Genomic DNA, 23,011 nt, shown 5'->3' with positions numbered 1-23,011 from the left:
GTAGGAATTCTAACTTTATTCTTTTTTATATTCACTATAAATGACAATCCTTTTATCTTTTAACTTTATTAGAACTCCTCATCAAATTTCAGTCACTTGTGACAAGTTTATCTTATGTGAGCTTATAAATGACATTTTCTTTTCTATTGCAAGTAACTGCAAGTAACTCTCAAAATCAAGTAACAATTATTTGTGTTAATATTCACTGAGCAGACATTTTTCAAACACCAGCCCCCTCCAACAATGTGTCAAAAACTATATAGAATAAAAGCAATGGGAAAAAAGAGGTTTGAGCTAAATTAATCCATAGTTTCATCATATTCATAATGTATCAATTAACTCGATATTGCTGAAGACACAAAGCATGTACAATATAAGACATGGGATATACCCTCACAACACGTGATCTGACATGGGACGGGGGTATATAAAAAATGGTAAAGAATAATTTAAAAATACTGTAATATTAAAATATATTAATTTAACAAACTTATCCATGTTATTTGGTCTGAGATACTTCATCTTACAACTTGAAATTAATGATAAAAGATAGTTTTGTAAGGAGTAAAACAAAGAGAGGCTAAGGCCAGTCAGTTGACATGCAAATATCTTAGTCTTGTTTTTTTTTTTTTTTTAGTCTTGTTTCTAATGTCTAAAGTTCTTTCAATCACTTCAGCTCTTCTGGACTGATGCTGGATTCCCTCACACCCTCATCATCTAGTTCTCTGATAATTCAGGAGTGAGGACATGAAAAACCTCAAATCCCATTTCCCTGCCTCCAACTTTGCCTAAAGCATTTTGCTTCTGTTTCCAAGCTGCATCAAAACAAGTCTTTCCAACTTTTATTATCTGTAGGTGTCTCCATCTCTGAAAAAATAAGGAAGTGGAAATACTGATGGTGGAAAAGGAGGTATGTCAGCATGTACTTCAACATTATAGTTTTTGACATTGTGGCTGCTTTCAGAACCTACAGCTGTTGCCACTCATCTAGAAAAACAGTGTGTATTAATCTCTACTGGTTTCAGCCTGATGCATTTTCCCTGTTGATGGCACAAAACCAAGGTCTCTGGTTAGTGATCTCATGAGTTCAGTTTAGTCATCCTCTCTCAAGGGAATAAATTCCATAACATGAGATATAAATAGAATGACCTAAAAAATTTCTGATATTGTGATGAATATTAGTAATTTCTGACTTTTATCAATATTTTTGAAAGAATTTAGGAGAAAATTCTGAGATGGCTATATGGATGCTGTTTGAAACAAGAAGCATCTTTCGTCTACCCTTATAAATACCATGCACTCACCTCACACGCTAGCAAAGTAATGCTCAAAATTCTTCAAGCAAGGCTTCAACAGTACCTGAACTGAGAACTTCCAGATGTTCAAGCTGGATTTAGAAAAGGCAGAGGAACCAGAAATCAAATTGCCAACATTTGTTGGGCCACATAAAAAGCAAGAGAGTTCCAGAAAAAATCTACTTCTGCTTTATTGACTATGTCAAAGCCTTTAACTGTGTGGATCACAACAAACTGGAAAACTCTTCAAGAGATGGGAATACCAGACCACTTTATCTGCCTCCTGAGAAATCTGTATGCACATCAAGAAGCAACAGTTAGAACCTGAATGGAAGAAATAACTGGTTTCAAATAGGGAAAGGAGTACCTCAAGACTATATATTGTCACCCTGCTTATTTAACTTATATGCAGAGTACATCATGTGAAATGCTGGACTGGATGAAGCACAAGCTGGAATCAAGATTGCTGGGAGAAATATCAATAACCTCAGATATGCAGATGACACCACTCTTATGGTAGAGGGTGAAGAGGAACTAAAGAGCCTTTTGATGAAAGTGCAAGAGGAGAGTGAAAAAGCTGGCTTAAAACTCAACATTCAGAAAACAAAGATAATGGCATCTGGTCCCATCACTTCATGGCATATAGATGGGGAAACAATGAATTCAGTGACAGACTTTATTTTCATGGGCTCCAAAATCACTGCAGATGGTGACTACAGCCATGAAATTTAAAGATGCTTGCTCCTTGGAAGAAAAGCTATGACCAACCTAGACAGCATATTAAAAAGCATACTTTGCCAACAAAGGCCTGTCTAGTCAGAGCTGTTTTTCCAGTAGTCATGTATGGATGTGAGAGTTGGACCATAAAGAAAGCTAAGCAGCAAAGAATTTATGCTTTTGAACTGTGGTGTTAGAGAAGATTCTTGAGAGTCCCTTGGACTGCAAGGAGATCCAACCAGTCCATCTTAAAGGAGATCAGTCCTGAGTGTTCATTGGAAGGACTGATGCTGAAGCTAAAACTCCAATACTTTGGCCACCTGATGGGGAGAACTGACTCATTGGAAAAGACCATGATGCTGGGAAAGATTGAAGGTGGGAGGAGAAGGGGACAACAGAGGATGAGATGGGTGGATGGCAGCACTGATTCGATGGACATGAGTTTGAGCAAGCTCCGGGAGTTGGTGATGAACAGGGAGGCCTGGCGTGCTGCAGTCTATGGGGTCACAAAGTGTTGGACATGACTGAGTGACTGAACTGATAAATAACATGAGTGGATTTTTTCCACTGGTATCAGGAGCAAGTGTAGCTAAAATTCTTTGGAAAATCTCTGTGGGTGATGTGTGTGTGTGCATGGTCTAAATAGTTTATTTTAGATTTTCATAAATATTTAAGTAAACTACTTCTTGTATATTTACAGTGATACTTTTTTCATAAGGAAAAAACATTGCTTAATTGACATTATTATTTTTATTATATTTGCATATATTACATATTATATATTATAAATTATATTGATAAACATTAAATATTTTATATATATGTAAATTCTTGAGGATTTTAGAAAAAAGAAATATATTTGAAAATATGTTTTAGATGTGTTTGTGTGTCAAATAATTCTGCTTCATGTAAGGATCAGGAAAAAAATAAATGATGAAAAATTATTTGTACCAGGTATGATGGTAAGAACAATATTGCTACTATTGTTTTGTATTAACAGTAAAGTATCCTTTTTTTCCTCTGCTTTCTCAATAGTAGAAATTTGTGTTTTTGTAATCCCACTTATTTGGATGGTCCTATATTCTGAGAATCCAGCATGAATTGCCCTTGAAATGAAGGTAAACACAGGAAGTACTGTGAGAAGCTGCTGCTTGTCTTGGCTCTCTCAGTGTGATGCATGATATAGTCTCCTGAATTCCCATATTTTCTTCTCTTAGTCTGGAATAGCTACTGATCAATTGGGATCAGTATTTGTCAAACTTCTCTAGGAAGCAGTTGGTAAATGTGCATGTTTTGCATGCAAAATAAAATGTTTAAGTACATAGGCACCAGATCAGCTAGATTGACTTTAAATTCTTAGGTCTGAAATTTACTGGAGGTTTATTTTGTCTGTATTTTGCTAAACAAAGATTACCTGCTGTCATTGGTGATCTTCGTTTGTTTTGTTTTTGCTGTGATTATGATTTTTGTTTAGCTGAGATAAAGAAATGGTTGGTATCCTTAAACAGAAGGATTTACATTTTTACATTCTACATGCCAGGCATTATTACAAACATTTCTGTGTATTAATTAATCAGATTTTGCCACAGTACTGCCTTAACCAGTAGCCAATGCAATAACATATAAGATGTACACTATGAATTCCATGAGGGAAGTCCACAAAATGTCCCTCTTCCTGCAGAGAAATAAAAGGCTTTGAGAATTTTTAACTACAGCTTGGACCTTTTAGAAGCTGTACTAAGCCACTCTCCTTTCAAAGTTATTAAATAAATATATGTATCACCTTTCGGTGATCTACTTTTGCTGAGTCACATTCCCGGAAATGGCATTTGGAACAGAAAGAGATCAAGTGATTGAACTGAAGTCTCCTGCAGAAGTCTGAAAGGTATATGATATCAGATAGCTCTTTGATTTGCAACAGAAATCTATTTTCATAGTTTCCATTCATCAAAATTATTTTGCAAATGCATTGCACACTTCTGGTTTAACTATTATACCTCCCTCTTTCTGAGAAGATAGGTAGTGTGGTTATTAATAATTTCAGAAACTAGGATATTTGTGATGGATGCATGGATATCTGTTTCTGGATTGAACTGTTTGGCAGTGTTGGGTCAGTGCTCTCTATGACTTTGAATTTCTTAGAGATTATCTGGTTGCATTGCTAGTATCTGCTCTCAGTCACTATATCTAATACATGCTTTTTGCACTATTAGATAGCAAGAGCCGATAGGTGAGCTCGGTCTCCCTCACAATGAATCTATTTGACTTAGCTCTTTGACTGTTTTTATGTGTTTCATATTTTAGCGTCCCCTCTATCTCAGTTATGAAGCATACAAGAAATGTCTAGCACATACAGTAAAGAGAACCAACAAATAAGAACCACGGTTATTTCTCAGTTTGACCATTGAGACAAAAATAGAGATTGATTTAAATCTATACCTGCTGCCAGGAAAATAAAAAGAGTTGGCTCAATATAGCAGAATTCTTACAGAAGCCTACGAAATGTCTCCTAGTGTGGCATCCTACAGTTTATCCCAGGAAAATAAAAAGAGTTGGCTCAATATAGCTGAATTCTTAACAGAAGCCTACAAAATGTCTCCTAGTGTGGCATCCTACAGTTTATCCCATACTAGACAGGAGATTTTACACAACTGAACACCACCCTGAGAGAGTTTGAAAATCAGGAAGGTAGCAAAGAGAATAAACTGTTCGTTCTTATTTCTACTAAGCCATTATTTTTATTAGATACAAAACTGTAAGTTTATTGGTAGAATGAAGGTTTGTTAATGTTGCCACAAAATTCAGTTTCTAAAGAATTTGTATATGTGAAAATGTAGGTCCTTTACCTAGCATTAAACACGTTTAAATGTCAGGAATTCTTATTTTCTGAACAAGGAAAATTGGTAAGGTTTCAGAGTTTTGTAAATTTTTAGAAGAATCTTAAGTTTAGCCTTTCAGTAAGTGAGTATTTTTCCTCTCAAACATTAGAATGATCTGTAGAGTAGTAGAATCAGTGAATTTACAAAAACACAAAAATGGAAAAACTAATGATGGGAATTATATGTATTTAAAAATCTGCTTGACATTGCAAGGGAAAAAAATATGTACCCATGGTGCTGAAAAAGTAATGAATGTGATCTGAGTTGAATAATCAGACAAAACAATAATAAGACATAAGCTCACATCTGCAAGAATGGCTATCATCAAAATGTCTACAAATAATAAATTTGGAAAGGATGTGGAGAAAGGAGAACTCCTGTACGTTGTTGGTAGGAATGCAAATTGGTGCTGCCACTATGGAAAACAGTATGGAGGTTCCTCCAAAAACTAAAAACAGAACTGCTACATGATCCAACAATTCCACTCTTGGGAATATATCCAAAGAAAATGAAAACATTAATCTGAAAAGATAAATGCACCCTGGCAGCACTATTTACAATAGTCAATATATGAAAGCAACCCAAGTGCCCATCAACAGAGGAATGGAATGGATGAGGAATGTGTGGGATATATCTTTATAGTGGAACATCACTCAGCCAATAAGAGAATGAAATTTTGTCACTTGCAGCAAAGTGAATGAGCCTAAAGAATACTCTTAGTGAACTAAGTCAGAGAAAGATAAATGCTCTATGATACTACTTCTATGTTGAATCAAAAAAATAATACAAATGAGTTTATATGCAAACCACAAAAAGCATCACAAATACAGAAAAAACTAGTAGTTACCAAAGGGGAGAAAGGGAAGTTAGAGTTATGAGATTAAGATATACAAACCACTATGTATAAAACAGATAAGCAACAAGATATATTGTACACTACAGGAAATTAAAAACATTATTGTGCAATGATTTTTAATGGAATATAGTCTATAAAGAAACCTGAATCATAATGCTGCATACTTGAAACTAATATAACACTGTAAATCAACTATTGTTGTCATTGTTATTTAATTGTTAAGTCATATCCAACTCTGTGACCCCATGGACTGCAGCCCATCAGACTCCTCTGTCCATAGGATTTTCCAGGCAAGAATACTGGAGTGGGTTGCCATTTCCTTCTCCAGAGGATCTTCCCCACTCAGGGATCCAACTGCACCTCCTGCATTAGCAGGTAGACTCTTCAATAAAAAATAATAAAAAAGTTATTTTAAAATTATGAGTAATTATGAGTAATTAGATAACTAGCAGCCTTTTTATATCTTTACAGTTTAATGACAAACAGATGATAGTTCTTAAACTCTACTGTGTAGTTTTTGTGCAAACATCTATAAATACAAGCAATAGTTACAACTAGTGACACTCATTTATTTATTTAAAAAATGTACAAAAGACTTTATAAAGGAAAAATGTATTAAAAATTCCATCTAACTTTATTTTATTTTTTTAAAAGCCAATACATTTCCTGCAGGAATGAAGTACATTTTCTTTTTAAAATGAGAGAAAATGTTCTTCCTGTGGTAATAATATCATTAGCCAAGGAACATTTCAAAGTAACAAATCACTGACGCAAACATTTCCCAAAGAAACAAACAGGAAATGCAGTTTGAATTTCACCAAGATGTATAAAAACTGGAGTTAGAAACAAAACTCAGTATTGATTTCCTAATGATCTTGTTTTTTTTTAATAAAAAAAATTACTTTCTTGAGGTCGTCTAAATCTCAGTAATTCTTTTTGTTGTTTTTTATTTACACCTTTTGTTTTTTGTTTACATGTTATGTCTTTCCCCCTAAATAGCTGTATATGCAAAAAAAAATATGAAAAAGTATTAAAGTTTAATATTTTTATTCTATAGTAGGAAATATTCAAGGATAAAATAGTTTAGACTCCTCTTCTTCTCCTCCCACTTAAATACAACCATAAGCCCTGAAAAGAACCCGAGAAATCTAAAAAAGAACACTAAAAGGCAGTGAGAAAGTAAATGGATTTTGTTAGTGAGATACCTTAAAAGTTGAGAAACAACACAGCTGGAAGAGGGTAGCCCAGGCTTGGCATTGCTCAATCTCCAATCCGGAAACAGAAGACTGCCCAGGTTCTGCAGACAGTTCCTAGGTGTCCCTTTCTTTGGGGTCGGTCATTGGAGTTTTTGCCCGTTTCCTTTAGAGGAATCGCGTTTCCTTGATATCAGGATCTTCGTGCTGTTCCGTTGGCATCTGCATATTTGAGGGTGTAGGCACCTCCTCCACTCTTTGCAGACTGGCTTCAGCAGCAAACCCCGTCACCAGTCAGACCCCCCAGAGATCCTGCTGGTGTCTACTGGCTTCTGGAGACTTGGGCAGGTAGGCCTGGTGCCTGGGTCAGCAGGCGGGCTGGCCTGGGTTTTGGTTCTTAGGGTCTGTCCTGGTGCTACGGTCCAGACGTGCAGGCTTGGAGCTTGGGTTCACGGGGGAAGGCCTGGTTCTGGATTCGGTCCTGATGGGTCTTGGCCCTTGGCTCTGGCTCGGAAGGGGTCAGTCAGGCGCCAGGGAATAATGGCTTACGCCTGGCCTCTGAGTCCGCAGTGCTGCACAGGAGCCGCGGGAACCCCGAGGTGCGGCGGTGGATCCGGGCCTCGGCCGGCTGGGAGAGCCGGACGCTCAGAAGCCTCCAGCGACTTCGTTGGGAAGCCGCCTGTGTCCTCCCACACGAGTATCCACCACTCCTTGAGCCAGCGGGCCTGCGTTCACCGGCTCTCTGAGAGCCTGGACAGAAAGAAGCCGCCCGGTGCCCCGAGATTCACGTAGGCCCGCAGGAGCTCGCTGGTGCCCAGGTGAGCTGAGCCTCAGTTCACGGAGAACCTCCTCGCGAGAACCTGTGCTGGGGAAGCCGTCTGAATCCGCTGGCGTCCGGAGCCGCAGGCCTCGGTTTGCTGCAGCCGCAGAACTCGGTGACTTAGGAGCGGCTCGAGGCCAGGGAACCCTCCCGGGGCCACTGGAGCTAGTGGACAAGGAGGTGAGCTGGCCTGGATTGGCGGGAGCCCACCAGGGCCCAGTGTCAGGGACTGTGTCCTGTGGCCTTGTGGCCCTAAGACGCGGGGAAGAGCCTGGAATGGCAGCAGTTTGCCAGAGCCTGTGTGCTGGATGTCGCTGGGGGCCCGAGGGGGTCACCCGGGGCCTCCGGGGTCGGTGAGCAACTGCGTGTGTTCAGGGCCCGAGTTCTCGGGAACCCGCCGCCAGAGCCTGGAGTTGGGGAACCACCTGGGGCCTTGAGCCAGAAAGGTGCCGAGGGAGCCGGGAGCAGGGGAACGAGGATGCTTCTGGGGCCACTGGAGGGACAGGTTCGGTGTGTTGGGCCTGGGTTCCTGCAGAGGTTGGCCTCGGTTGGGGTCCACAGTGGTCCTGTGCCCACTTCGCCCTCCTCTCGTGCAGGGTGGCCAGGGCTACAAGGAGGGGTGAGGGACTGTGCCCCCTCCTTTCCAACTTTCTCAGTACTGCTGGTCTTCACCCAGATAGCTGAGTCCCCTCCCTGGAATCATTGGCGCCTGTGAAGGTGTCATGAGCTGGTAACTGGATGCTGGGGGAGGAGAAGGGTCTTTTGGATGAGGGCTCAGAGGGTGGGAGTTCCTGGGCAGCCTTTTTTGCTCCATTTATTTGCTAGTCCTTTTTTTTTTTGAGACACATCATCAATTTTATCTAAGCTATGTTTTACTTGTGTGTAGTAGGAATGAATTAGTTAATCTTTGCTGTGTGTTTGCTAATTTCTTTTACATTTGCTTATTTTGTGTTTCTTCGTCAACCTGATGAAAACTTCTAAGAATTTTATTGGGTTGTTTGAAACAGCTTTCGGTTTGATTGTTTCTATGTCTTTTTAGTTAATATGAGCTTTTACCTTTATTTTATTGTGTCTGCTTTCTTTGGATTTATTTTGTTGTTCTTTCCCCAACACTTTTAAATGTGCCGCTTAATTACTGCTCTGCAAGCTAGCCCTATGCAACCCTCTAAAATACCCAGTCATCTTCTCAATCTAAGTGGGAGTTTCTCTCAGTGACAAGCATCAGATTTATTAGCATAACTCTCTCTAAACCAAATTTCTACATACCTAAATCCTGTGATGCCTTACTTTGGACATGAAAATTTGGGTATTTTCTTTGAATGGGACGAAGAAAAGTATTACAGTTAAAGTATTTGTTTCTTCCTTTCACTGGGATCTCTTGAGGTTTTTTAAAAAATTAAGGATGAGTATTTGATATTATCAATTAAATTTTGTACAACTTCTGATATGGTTTTTTTATTGATTGACATAATTATAATCAGTTATGTGTAGAAGATCAAATGGTTTCTTGGAAAATATGTCAGGTAGGGGTGGTGTATTCTACTTTGAGTCAGATTGCTAATACTTAAAGTTATTCCTCTTCATTTGTGAGAGATGTTTCTCTTGTAACTCAAACCTATCTTATTTTTCTTTAATTGGGCATTATCAGTAATAAAAATAAGTGTGTTTACAAAGTCTGTTAATGTCTATTGTAGTATATTTTCACCCTCCCCCTTTTAAATAAGAAAGAGAAATTTTTCTAGATCAATACCTATGTAGATGTTTACCACAGTGAATATTCTAGTTTATACTTGCATTTTCTTTGCAAATCTTATTAAAATACATTTTGTGTTTATTCCATAATTTTATTATATTTAAGCCATGTAGGGATGTTTGCTTAGTATTGTCAGATCAATTACTTTATTTAGAGTTTCTAAGTCTTTTATCTTTTCAGTGATCATTCTGTTTGCTCATACTTACTAAGATAAGTCTGTGTTTATTCAGGTTTGATTGTTGACATGAGGGCTTTTCATGGAATGAGTTATTCTTATTTAAAGTATTCTGGCTCAGGAAAAAAAATGAGGGGAAAATCTGCATGTTGTTACTGATGATACTTTTTTCATGGTTTAGAGGGGGAGCTGTATGCAGCCTGAGTAAAAATAAAGCACTGTATTTTGCCTATTATTGTCTTTTTCATGTATATTGTGGTTACATGCTAATTAGGTCAGAGCCCTATTTATTAACAGGGATGCATATTATTGTTAAATGTTACAACAGTCTCACTCTCTGTATTATGCTGTCCATTGCAAGTACAACTAGGAATGAATATCATGAATTGCTGATGTTACTTTTTATATATCTAACTGGGAAGACCCAAGGGAACTGAGAGTTGGTCTCATCCTATGAAATTAAAGCTATTTTTTGCCAGCATCCTTTGTGTCTTTGAATCGTACATCATCAGTGCATACTTCTGAAGCTTGAATATTTATTCCTTAATTCATTCATTCCATACATATTTATTTAATTCCTTCTATAGTCCAGGCAGGTGGTTTCAGAGTTGGTCATGACTGAAATGACTTAGCACACACACATACACATAGCCCAGACACTATTTTGGGAAATGAATATATAATAAAGCACAAAAGAGACATGATTATAGACATTCTGATGTACAAACAAGGATTAAGTATGTATAATCAAACCAACAAACATATACAATGAAACCCTGAAAAGGTGTAAGAATTGCAAGAATAAGGTATTAAATAACAGACAGTTGGGAGTCATCAAGCAGCTTCTTTCATTATGGATTAAATTTCTATTTCTAGAAATAAGGTTAATAAGAATGTTCCCCTGAAACTGACATAACATTTTAAATGAACTATAGTTTGATAAAAATTTAAAAAAAAATGTTCTGCTCCTTCCTCTCCAAATGACTTTATAAAAAAAAGACTCATGCAGAAGAGTTATGGATAAGATATAAATTAACTTTAATGTTAAAGATCATATAAGGCAGGAAGATAGAAAGCTGAGAAAAAAGAGAAATCAAATTGTTAGTATCCCTAATCACTCTAGTCAAGATATAGTGGAGAAGAGAATTGAAATTATTTTGATAGTCTCTGAATCTTCTAGAAAACTGCATTGTTAACTTGTCCATTCAGGCAGAAAATTTATATTCCTGAATGTCGTGGGGTTATGACAATTTCAGCACCACCCAGTGTACATTCTGTTATCTAAGGCTGTCTTAGACACATGGCCATTAGGCCTCTCAGACTACTTGGTAATGGTCTTTTTTTTTTTTTAACTTTTTAAATTAATTAATTAATTTTAATTGGAGAATAATTACTTTACAGTATTGTGGTGGTTTTGCTATACATCAACATGAATCAGCCACAGGTGCACATGTGTCCCCCCATCTTGAACCTCCCTCCCACCTCTCTCCCCACCCCATTCTTTTGGGTTGTCCCAGAGCACTGGCTTTGAGTGCCCTGCTTCGTCCGTCGAACTTGCACTGGTCATCTACTTCACATATGGTAATAAACGTGTTTCGATGCTACTCTCTCAAATCTTCCCACCTTGCCCTCTCCCAGTAGTCCAAAAGTCTGTTCTTTACATCTGTGTCTCTTCTGCTACCTTGCATACAGGATGTCATTACTGTCTTTCTAAATTCCATATATATGTGTTAACATGCTATATTGGGGTTTCTCTTTCTGACTTACTTCACTTTGTATAATAGGCTCCAGTTTCATCCACCTTAATAGAACTGACTCAAATGTGCTCTTTTTTTATAGCTGAATGATATTCCATTGTGTATCTGTATCACAACTTCCTTATCCATTTGTCTGCTGATGGACATCTAGGTTGCTTCCATGTCCTAGCTATTGTAAACAGTGCTGCAGTGAACATTGGGGTTCATGTGTCACTTTGAATCACTGTTCTCCATAGTGACTGTACCAGCATTCCCTCCAACAGTGTAAGAGGGTTCCCTTTTCTCCACGCCCTCTCCAGAATTTATTTTTTGTAGACTTTTTGATGGCGGCCATCCTGACAGCCTGAAATGATACCTCACTGTGGTTTTGATTTGCATCTTTCTAATAATGAATGATGTTGTGCATCTATGTTTATTATACATCTGTATGTCTTCTTTGGAGAAATGTCTGTTTAGTTCTTTGGCCCATTTTTTGATTGGGTTGTTTGTTTTTCTGATATTGAGCTTCATGAGCTGCTTGTATATTTTGGAGATTAATTCTTTGTCAGTTGTTTCATTTGCTGTCATTTTCTCCCATTCTGAAGGCTGCCTTTTCACCTTGCTTTTAGTTTCCTTCCTGATGCAAAAGCTTTTTAAGTTTGATTGGGTCCCATTTGTTTATTTTTGTTTTCTTAATGGCCATTAAGTGTGGCCAGACATTGAGGGGGTAGGCTGTCCAGGCTCAAATAACTCACCAGTCCTCTGCAAGTACATTACTGAGCATAACTACTCTTTTTGTTTTATTCATAGTTTTGCTGGCTAAATTCAAAGCACTTTGTCATAACCAGGTTGCTCCTGATCATAACATAATATGATATAATGAGTGATATATATTAACATAATGTGTGTGTGAAAGTCACTTAGTTATCTCCGACTTTTTGCAACACCATAAACTGTGGTGTTCATGGAATTCTCCAGGCCAGAATACTGGAGTGGGTAGTCTTTCCCTTCTCCAGGGGATCTTCCCAACCCAGGTATTGAACTAGTTCTCCTGCATTGCAGGTGGAATCTTTACCAGTTTAGCCACAAGGGAAGTCCAGTAATACTGGTGTGGGTAGCCTATCCCTTCTCTAGTAGATATTCCCGAGCCATGAATCAAACTGGGGTCTCCTGCATTGCAGGCAGATTCTTTACCAACTGAGCTATCAGGGAAGCCTTATTAATGTAATACAATATGAAATAATAACAAATAAACTTTAGATCCTTAGATTATTAGAACTCGCACTAATAATCCTATTTCTTCCAGGCCTCCCAAAGATCAACTTTCCCTGGGCTGTTCGTTTTCTTTGAACTGATCATTTATCACCAGCAGAATAGAAAGTGGGTTAGGACAAAGAAAATAATTTAGAAAAGTGCTATTCAGATGTTTTCAGTACTAGACCCTTAGACTGGCATTCAATGGCAAAGTAAGACTTCTCGGTATTGAGCCCAAAACACAAGACAATTGATTTTTTAAAAGCTAAATTAACACAGTTGTGTTGTACTGAGTTACTCAGTCATGTCCGATTCTTTAGAGCCGGCCAGGCTCCTCCATTCATGGGGATTCTCCAGGCCAGAATACTGGAATGTGTAGCCATGCCCTCCTCCAGGGGACTTTCCCAACCCAGGGATTGAACCCAGGTCTCTTGCATTGCAGGAGGATTCTTTGCCTTCTGAGTCACCAGGGAAGCCCAAGTATACTGAGGTGAGTAGCCTTATCCCTTCTCCAGGGGATCTTCCCAACCCAGGAATCAAACTAGGGTCTCCTGCACTGCAGGTGGATTTTTACTGGCTGAGCTACTAGGGAAGCACCAAAAGTCTTGTCTAGTCTCCTTCTCTGTACATACGTTTCTTTCAATCTGTGGGTAGCAGAGTTAGTGGCTTAAAGTCAATTATTGTTAATTTTCTCAAAGTTAAAACTATCTTCATATATCTCCCTATATGTATGCTTTGTATACCCCATCCTTTTCCCCACTTTACTTATTCAATGTATTCCCTCTCCACTCTTCCTTTTAAAGTTATTATCTATTATACATCTTTAAGTATTCCTTCTATTTGAATCATTCTAAGATAATAACTATATTTTTTATTCTTCTTGGAAACTCACTTGGTCAAATAAAATTTCAAATAATTGAAAAATTGTAGTCATTTTTTTTTCTTTTGATAGGTGTCAGGGAATGTTTGACGGGAGGATTCCTACGTGCTGTCTCTCATGAGTCCTTTGTCCCTCTTCAAGCGGAACAGCACGCTGCTCCCAGGGACTGAGGTCATTGTGTGAGGCAAGCATGAGTCTCCTTTAGTAAACATTCTCCTTAGGACAAAACAGCTTAATCTCCTTCCCCTTACTTGAGATATAGATTGTCTCCTGACCTTGTGACTAACGTTACCCCTTGTTTCCTTGGTAACGGTTGCTGTACATTTGGTTTTCTGATCTCTATCATTCCCAAAAGAAGTTTCTTGTACTGCAGCCTATATATACTCATAGAAAAATCATTAAAGCACCTTTGCTCCATCAGAGCTTAGGTCCCCGGGTCTCTTTTGTCTCTCTCTCTCTCTCTTTCTCTCTTTCACTTTCTTATCGTCGACTCCGCACCACAAGGTTCCAGTCCATTAAAGGACCCCAACAAATGGCGCCCGAACAGGGACACTGGTATACGCGGCATATTGGGCGGAGTGACTCAGGGACCTATTGAGGTCGGTAAGTACTAAGGCATGGGTTAAACGGCTGGCCAGCCCCATTATTTTTCTACTTTACTTCACCATTTGTTTAAATTTCAGGAACTTCTGGCTTCACGGCAATGAATAGAGGCTTGCCTTCAAATAGTAGTTGAACATAATCCTTAGTTTCCTGATAAATGCAGTTTTGATTTAGAAATTTGGCTCCAAGTCAAAGAAAATGTTAAATGAGCAGCCAAACAAGGAAAAAATATTCCAATTGACCTCTAGCCCCTATGGGCTCTTATTAAAGCTATAATTCTGCCATTTCAAGGTACATTCTAGCCCTTCCAATATTCAGCAACAGACAGAACACTTATTACATAAATATAAATTAAATGATTAAACTTTACAAAAGGCCCAATTAAAACAATACAAAATATCTCAAAATTTTCTTACTAGCCCTGCCCGGGCTGCTCCAAATGCTTCTCCTCTGCCAACAGTCGCAACTCCAAAAGTCTCTCCTTTGTTGGAACCTAATGAAAAGTTATGCTAATTTTTAAGCTAGATTAGAAGCTGCTATTTCCCGTACTGTAATCAGAGAAGAAACCGAAAAACAGCTAGAGAAATTACTTGCTTATGAGAATGCAAATCAGAAATGTCAAAGAGCTATAGCTGCAATTTGTGAGACTAGGACTATTATTGATTATTTAAAAGCTTATCGCAATCTAGGATCAAAAACTCAAAAGATGCAAATGCTGATTGAGGCAATGGCTACTACCTTTAAAAAGGGAAATGAAACCTTTAATTGTGGAGATAAAAATCATTTAAAAAGAGACTGCCCTAAAAAGGCTAATAATACCAAAAAATTTGCCCTCGCTGCCGTAGAAGAATGCACTGGGCCAAAAGTTGTAAATTTAAATTTGATATTGATGGAAAACCTATTCCGGGAAACTCCAAACAGGGGACCCCCCAGGTCCCCTACAACAAAAACCAAGGGCAAATTCTATCTTTTCCCTCAAACCCTCAACATCCAGCAGTGCTGCCATCGATATACCAGCCCTAAATGATTTTTTCCTTTACCCTTAAGCAGTCCCTTCTAGAATACCTACTGGGCTTTTTGGACCCCTGCCCCCACAAACCTTCAGTCTTTTGCTTGGCCGATCTAGTCTGACTTCTAAAAGAATTACTGTTCACCCTAGAATAATTGATTCAGATTATAAAAGAGAGATTCAAATTCTGATGTCATCTCAGATTCTATGACAATTCAAAAAGGGGGACAAAATTGCTCAATTACTTCTTTTACCTTACATTTCTATTAATTCCTCTAATAATGTACGGACAGATGGGTTTGAAAGTACAGATCAAAAACAGTCTTTGTAGACATCATTAGTATCTGAGTATGCCCGACCAAATATAAATATCAAAATTAATGGTAAAAGATTTTCTGGTCTCCTTGACACTGGATCTGATATTACTATTATTTCCAAACATTTATGGCCCAAATCCTGGCCTGTACAAAAGGTCTCTTGCCAAATTGCAAAAATTTCTCAAACTAAAGTACAAGAAGTTTATCAAGGTGTTCAAATATACTCATGTGAAGGACCAGAAGGCCAACCTGCAACATTAAAACCTTATGTGATAAATGTACCCTTTAATCTAATAGGAAGGGACTTACTTATACAATGGCAAACTCAAATATGCATTCCACATTTTTCCTAGGGGCCACTGCTCATTTAACAAACAAAACAATTATTAATATAACTAAGAAAAATTATGAGCCTATTTGGACAAAGCAATGGCCCCTTATGAAAGATAAATTACAAGCTACTAAAGAACTTATAAACACACAATTAAAATTGAAACATATTAAAAAATCTTGCTCTTTTTTGCAACCAGAGATCCCATCACCTATTACTGTTCCTCAAAATTGGCACATTATTATTACTGATTCACAAGATTGCTTTTTAAATATACCTTTACACCCTTTAGACCGGCAGAGATTCACTTTCTCTCTCCCTTATCTTAATCATATCGGGCCTCGTAAAAGATTTCAATAGACTATGTTACCTCAAGGTATGCTTAAAAGTCCTGCTACTGCTGCTGCTAAGTCACTTCGGTCGTATCCTACTCCATGCGACCCCATGGATGTCAGCCCGCCAGGCTCCCCCATCCCTAGGATTCTCCAGACAAGAGTACTAAAATAGGATGCCATTGGCTTCTCCATAACAGTCCTAGTATTTGTCAGAATTTTGTAGCCAAGGCTTTACTTCCTATGTGACAACAATTCCCTCATGCATATATCATTAATAATATACTATAGCTACAAAAAAGAAAAATGATATTTTTGACACTGAATGGCTATGATATTCTTTAGATTCTGGAGGAAACTGATGAAAATAAAATATTTTTTGAAATTGCAAAACCGGTTCTTCTTGCACGTGCAGTTAGGAAAAGGTTAACTTGTTAAAATTTTTTTTTTAGAGCTCCAGTTCTGCCTGGGAAACAAAAATAGGCCTAAGAAAAAACCTTAAGTTAACTCTTATCATGTCCTTGGGATACACAGCCCACTCTATCTAGGACTCCAGCCATTAACAAATTGGTGGAGCTCAAAATAAATAAATAAAACAAAAGGATATTTTAAATTTCAAACGGAGAACTATGCCTATGTATTTAAAATTATTTATGTCTCAATGTATGTCTTTGTTTTTAGATAATGTGAAATTAATGAGCTCTATTTAGATTCAGCTTTACATGAACTGAAGGGTATTCAATGTTGGGTATAATGTTTATTTAAATGTAAATGTGATTTAAATATAATTATTTGTTAATCTAGTTAGGACATGTCTTGAGTCATCAACATTATATAATACTTTTATTATGCCTTGGTTTAAGGTAAACTAAGTTTGTCAACAAAAGGGTAACTCTTTATATATATATATATATATATATATATATATATATATACAAATATATAGATGAGATAAAAAACTTTTAGATAAGCTCTATTAGAAATAATTGTATTTTTGATAAAATGATCTATTATCTATAATCTGGAGCCATCTCTTGGGATTGGAGTGACTTAGGTTTCTAGAGTTGTGCTGAACTAAGTAGTAGAAGTTTGTTGAATGGCTGGGTCATTTCCAAATGAAGTAGGATTTTGAAACGTTAATTGCTGAACATTGGCTTACTCTTAAAAGGGGTTTTTCTTGCAGAAGAGCTGAAGAGATTTTGAGCTGTTAATGAATATAAATATATATTTATATATGAATGGATATATATAATATAATATGATTTGAGAAATATGTTCAATGGTCTATAAAATGCTAACATACAAGACATTTCATGGTTGCTATAGAAAAGTAAAATATATGCTTTTAATAAAAAGATATAAGAAATGGCAAATAAAATGATGAATACAAAAATATTTTTTAATTGTTGAAACATTTATTATAGAATAAAGTGGTATTTACATAAACTTTACTAGACTAGTTTTTCATTGTCATTCTAGCTACAGCAAATGTTCTTTCTCCAAATTAAACCAAATTAGAAACAAGAGAAAAATTCTGGGAAAACAATATTTAATAAAATTAACTTTGGTCAGCAGATACATTCAGACTGCAAATATATTAGAAAATGCAGTTAAAATGCTTGGGTGGATCACAATGAAAACCACAAAGTATGGTATGTTTATTTAAAATAAACATTGGATTTGGGGGTTCCACCGAGATTATTATGCTATTATTATGCTATTATGTTTATTATGCTATCATACTCTGTTTTGGCCTTTTGACTTTTAAAGATATTTAGTGCTAGAATTTTAAAAAGGCTTATGACAAATGAAGGAAAATTTTATGGCAAATTGATGTAACTCATTGTCCTGAACTTTCTTCCTCTTCCTTCTTACATGTCTCGATCAATACAAATTCTTCTTTTCTAGGGGCAACACCTCTCTAAGGTAAGACTACACAACATGTTATAACTCACCTATCAACTTACTTCACAATAATGAAAACACCTAATTCTATAAAAACAGACAATGACTCTGCCTATATTTCTAAGCAGTTCAAATAATTTTTACATTCATTCTCTATTAAACAGATTACAGACATTCCTTATAGTCCACAAACACAAGACATGATTGAACAAACACATTACACACTGTAATTGCAAATAAAAAATTAAATAAGAGAATATACACAAAAACACTTTTGTCTTCCTTGTCCAGAGCAAACTTTGCTAGATTCTGGTGTAGTGTAGACTTTAAGCCTATAACTATTGTTGGTGTGACTATTTCTGTTCCCAATGTGTAGGATTCTTAAAGCAGGGCGAAAACAGCATTAAAAAAAAAAAAAAAAAAAGACACCATTTCCCGAATGGATTATTTGTTCCTAAAAATATCAGAAATGTAGAATGTTTGCCTTCTTTTCAAGTCTGTCTTGGAAGTGTAGTCATCCTCTTTAACACACTGAACAGTGAGATTCAACAGTTGCTAAGCTGCATTTCTTTTTCAAGGACAAGGTCAAATATATTTGGATGTGAGCAACATTTCATTTGTCAAGTTGTTCTGCATCACGTTTTCAATAATTTCACTTAGGAAAAAATATTTAAATTGTTACTCCTAATCCTTTGCCCCAAATAACACAAACCACAGCCAAATACCAGTCCCAAACAGATTTCTAAATGATTTTTTTTCTTTTAGACTGAAATATTTCCTAAGAATGTTTTCATCGTTATCGCTTTTCTCTCCTTTTGTAACTGTTGTTAATATAGCCTTATTTGTTTTATAGTTTTTAAACTTACCACAAAGAGATGTTTTGACAAAAGCAAAAAACAAACAAACAAAAAAAGAAGTTTTGAAACATTATAGGACACTTCCTTTCCTTTGCCCATTTGATATCAAGACGGGTTAACTAATCAATAGAAATCTAAGAAACTAATCTTACAGGAAAAAGATATGCTTCTATTTCTCCAGATGGATCCAACGAGCTCACATGACTTCCTCTTCAGAAGATTCAACCTAAGGGGGCCCCCAGCATTCAGACTAGAGATGAAACAGCAAAAAACCCAGGAAGAAAGAATTCCAATATAAGCCATGGCGACATTAAAAATTTCCAAAAACCGCCGCACTCGACATCATCGACCTTATGATCTCCCTATTTGGGGACAGATAAAAACCCTTACTAACTAAACAAACTCTGATGGTCAGAACTCTTCTTACAAATATTATAAATAAATAAGGGGGAATTGTCAGGGAATGTTTGATGGGAGGATTCCTACGTGCTGTCTCTCATGAGTCCTTTGTCCCTCTTCAAGCGGAACAGCACGCTGCTCCCAGGGACTGAGGTCATTGTGTGAGGCAAGCATGAGTCTCCTTTAGTAAACATTCTCCTTAGGACAAAACAGCTTAATCTCCTTCCCCTTACTTGAGATATAGATTGTCTCCTGACCTTGTGACTAACGTTACCCCTTGTTCCCTTGGTAACGGTTGCTGTACATTTGGTTTTCTGATCTCTATCATTCCCAAAAGAAGTTTCTTGTACTGCAGCCTATATATACTCATAGAAAAATCATTAAAGCACCTTTGCTCCATCAGAGCTTAGGTCCCCGGGTCTCTTTTGTCTCTCTCTCTCCCTCTTTCTCTCTCTCTCTTTCTCTCTTTCACTTTCTTATCGTCGACTCCGCACCACAAGGTTCCGGTCCATTAAAGGACCCCAACAGATAGGCTAGGTAAGTCTGTAATGCAGATAATTCATTTGAGAGCTACCCCCAGACATACTAAGCATACTCAGAGACTGTTTGGCAAAGGACCAAACAGATTATGTCTTGATGACTCTACCCTGTGAAATGTGTGTGTTGAGTTGGACAGCCTGATGTGAGTTGGGGATGAGGAGGGTAGATCAGGAGTGGATCAGCATGGTCCATCTCAACCTACCCAGAGTTCCATATTGAGTCTTATGTCTAATTTCTTAGGATTGTCAGGGGGGAGAAAAATATTACTTTCCTTCTCTTGTCCATGAATTGTTCTGCACATATATTTGTTTGGGGGACTTCAAGGGAAAGAGTGAGATATGAATGAGTGTTCCCAGGTCAAATATTGCATTATAACCTTCTAATCTAAGTCACATCTTCAGCCAGGCTAAATTATTTGCTATATCAGAGTAATTTATATACTTGCTCTGTTTTTAAAATCCTATCCATCCCTAAAGGCATACTTAAAATTATACCACTTGTGTTAAATATTTTATAGTTTATAAAATTATAGTTTGTAAACAGTGTCTTATGAAGATCTTATTTGGGACAGACATTCAATATATAGGGTAATGGGAAGAACTCAGAATATGGATTCAGAAAGCAAGATTGACCTTCAGATATGCCATTTAGGAAAGTACAATCTTGAGAAAGTAATCTAGAACCTTTATATATATACCTCTTTGTTCAGCTGTATATTCAGCAATATAGTAACTCATTCTACTAGGTAATTAAAGGAGAGAATATATAAGCTTTATCATGAGTAAAATGTCTCATAATAGTTATATAAGTATAAATTTATATGAATATTTATATAAATATTATTAAATTACTAAGTAGAGCTGATGTTACTCCCACTTTACAAATGAGGAAACAGTGATTAATACGTCCCATATATGACAATATTTAGATGCCACTGCTAAAAACAAAGTTAAATCTGTTTTGATATCCATTATCCATCACTGTGTCTATTATGTCTAAGTCCTTAGGCAGAAAGCATGACACAATTTTGAACCCCTATTTTTCTATGTATTTAATCATCTTTCTTGAATGTGTAAGGCATTTTTTTGTAGTTTGTTAGTTGTAAATAATTTTGTAGTTGCTTACAATCTGTATATCAGATTGGAAGCACTTTTAGATGTTTATGACATCTTTACATTGTAGATACTATGTGCCAAGGTGAGGCAGCAGAGAAAAATAAGACAAAGAGTTACGTAAATTATCTGAAGTCACAAAGTCAGTGAATACCAGATTTGGGGATTTGAATCCAGTAGTCCAGCTCCAAAGGCTGTGTTCTCTATGCGTGTTTATATTGCCTATCTAATAACAACTCACTCTTTTAATTCTCTAAGTTCATCAATCAGTGACTAATAATTGAAATGGATGGAATGTAAGGTTAAAATATATTTGTTAACAATGACTGATCATTTTTAGAGACTGTTGTAGCATATCATAATTTTAAGTTACTCCTTTAAGAAAACTTACATTCAATATACTTAATAAAACTATGTTAAATCTGATTTTTTGAATGTAATAATCCAGTGAGTTTATGGAAAATTTTGCTCAATTTACTATAAAGTTTGACTTCCTAGAATAAGTTTTCAAAACAGGATAGAAAAGAGAGATACCTGTAATAACCCACAGATTGTCTAATCAGTTAATTTTTATTGATTTTATCCATAAAATATTTGCTGGCAGTAAGGAAGAGAAAAAAAAGGAAGTATTAAAGGAAAGCATATTAGTCAAATTTAGTATGGGTGGTGATTATTTTCAGCTTACTAGAAAAATTAAAAAAGGGAAAGGTAAAAGAAACACTTCTTTTAAGAAATAATTATGCAGAATAATTTAAAATGACAATATAATTTATTTATTTTAGCTTAAAGACATCTCAATTCTTAAATCTCAAGCACTCAGTTGAATACATATGCTCCAAGCTAAAACTTAAGACATGCTTTTAAATGCCCAGTGTCCCATGGTCACTTCAAAATCTAATTGTCCAAATAATTCAGCCACTTTTCTACAAAATTATTATGTCTATTCTTTCCTCCCAGGCCTCCATATAGCCCTAGGCATCTACCAAATATTTAGTTTTGAATATCAGAAACCCAATAATCAGCCCAAATTCCTGTCTTTTTTATTTACCCTCATTTGATTTTTTACCAGGTCCTGTAGAATCTTGTTTTTGAATCTGGCTTCAATCCACTCCAATAATCTGTCTCTATATGACTACTTAGTGTAGTCCCCTATTTGTCTATCATCCAAATCTTTCTAATCGATTTGTAAATGGTCTCCTTTTGTCCAGTGTTGTCATTTTTAAAATGATCTTCCAAGTTGCAGTAAAATTCACCCTTTTTAAATAAAATGTGAATGTGTTATTCACTCTTTTGTTTAAAAAATCCTCATTTGCTCCACAGCTACTAAGAGGAATTGTTTAATCTCTATTGTCTGGCATAAAGGCCCTTAATGAAGTGACCTGAGGCTGCTTCTAACTCAACATCTGCTCCTTTATATCCTATCCTTTAAACTGTAGTTTCCAGCACATGCCGTGATAGATTCATGATTTATTCACAACACTCCTTTGATTGAAAAAATCTTTTCCCTGTCTTCATCTTGTTAATTCCCATCAGCCTTTTCTAATAATGATCAACTGTTATTTTTACCACAAAATCTTTCCTGAACAACAATGACCAAAATAATTATCCCTTTAAATTATCTTGAAGTACCTTGATTGTGTGCACAGCATAACATTTGCCACAATTTAATGATGTTATTTCTTAAAATATTAAATAATGCTGTCTCATCCACTTTTTTGGATGCCCGGCAGGGACCAAATAATAGCCCTTTAAAAATGAGACCATTTGGCAGTGCCTGAGTATTACCAGATATGCAGTAAATACTGGAGGAGCTTAAAGATAATTGCATGCTCTATTTGCTTATATGAATAGTATATTCTGCATGGGTCAGCTCAGTAATTTAACATCAAGCTAAATTTTAATGAAGAATATCCTATCACTGATAACACAAATTTAAATTTCTGATATTTCATTTGTATTCATCTGTATTTTATAGAAAAAGTTTTATGAGAATAACAGACTACATGTGATAGAATTACAAAATATGTAAAGTTTATATATATACAAAC

At 36.5% G+C, this 23,011-nt stretch overlaps 1 long non-coding RNA gene across 1 annotated transcript in view; it reads left to right on the top strand.

Annotated features, from left to right (window-relative positions):
* Positions 1-7,820: 7,820 nt before the first annotated feature.
* Positions 7,821-23,011, top strand: part of LOC122425631 — a 155,989-nt gene continuing 140,798 nt past the window's right edge. Inside the window, exon 1 of the long non-coding RNA XR_006264934.1 lies at positions 7,821-7,940. This is a non-coding gene — a long non-coding RNA (uncharacterized LOC122425631). The remainder of the gene's footprint in view (positions 7,941-23,011) is intronic.

This window comes from Cervus canadensis, chromosome 23 (genome assembly GCF_019320065.1).
Source record: "Cervus canadensis isolate Bull #8, Minnesota chromosome 23, ASM1932006v1, whole genome shotgun sequence".
Classification (NCBI taxonomy): Eukaryota; Metazoa; Chordata; class Mammalia; order Artiodactyla; family Cervidae; genus Cervus; species Cervus canadensis.
This window is presented reverse-complemented; position numbering and strand designations above follow the sequence as displayed.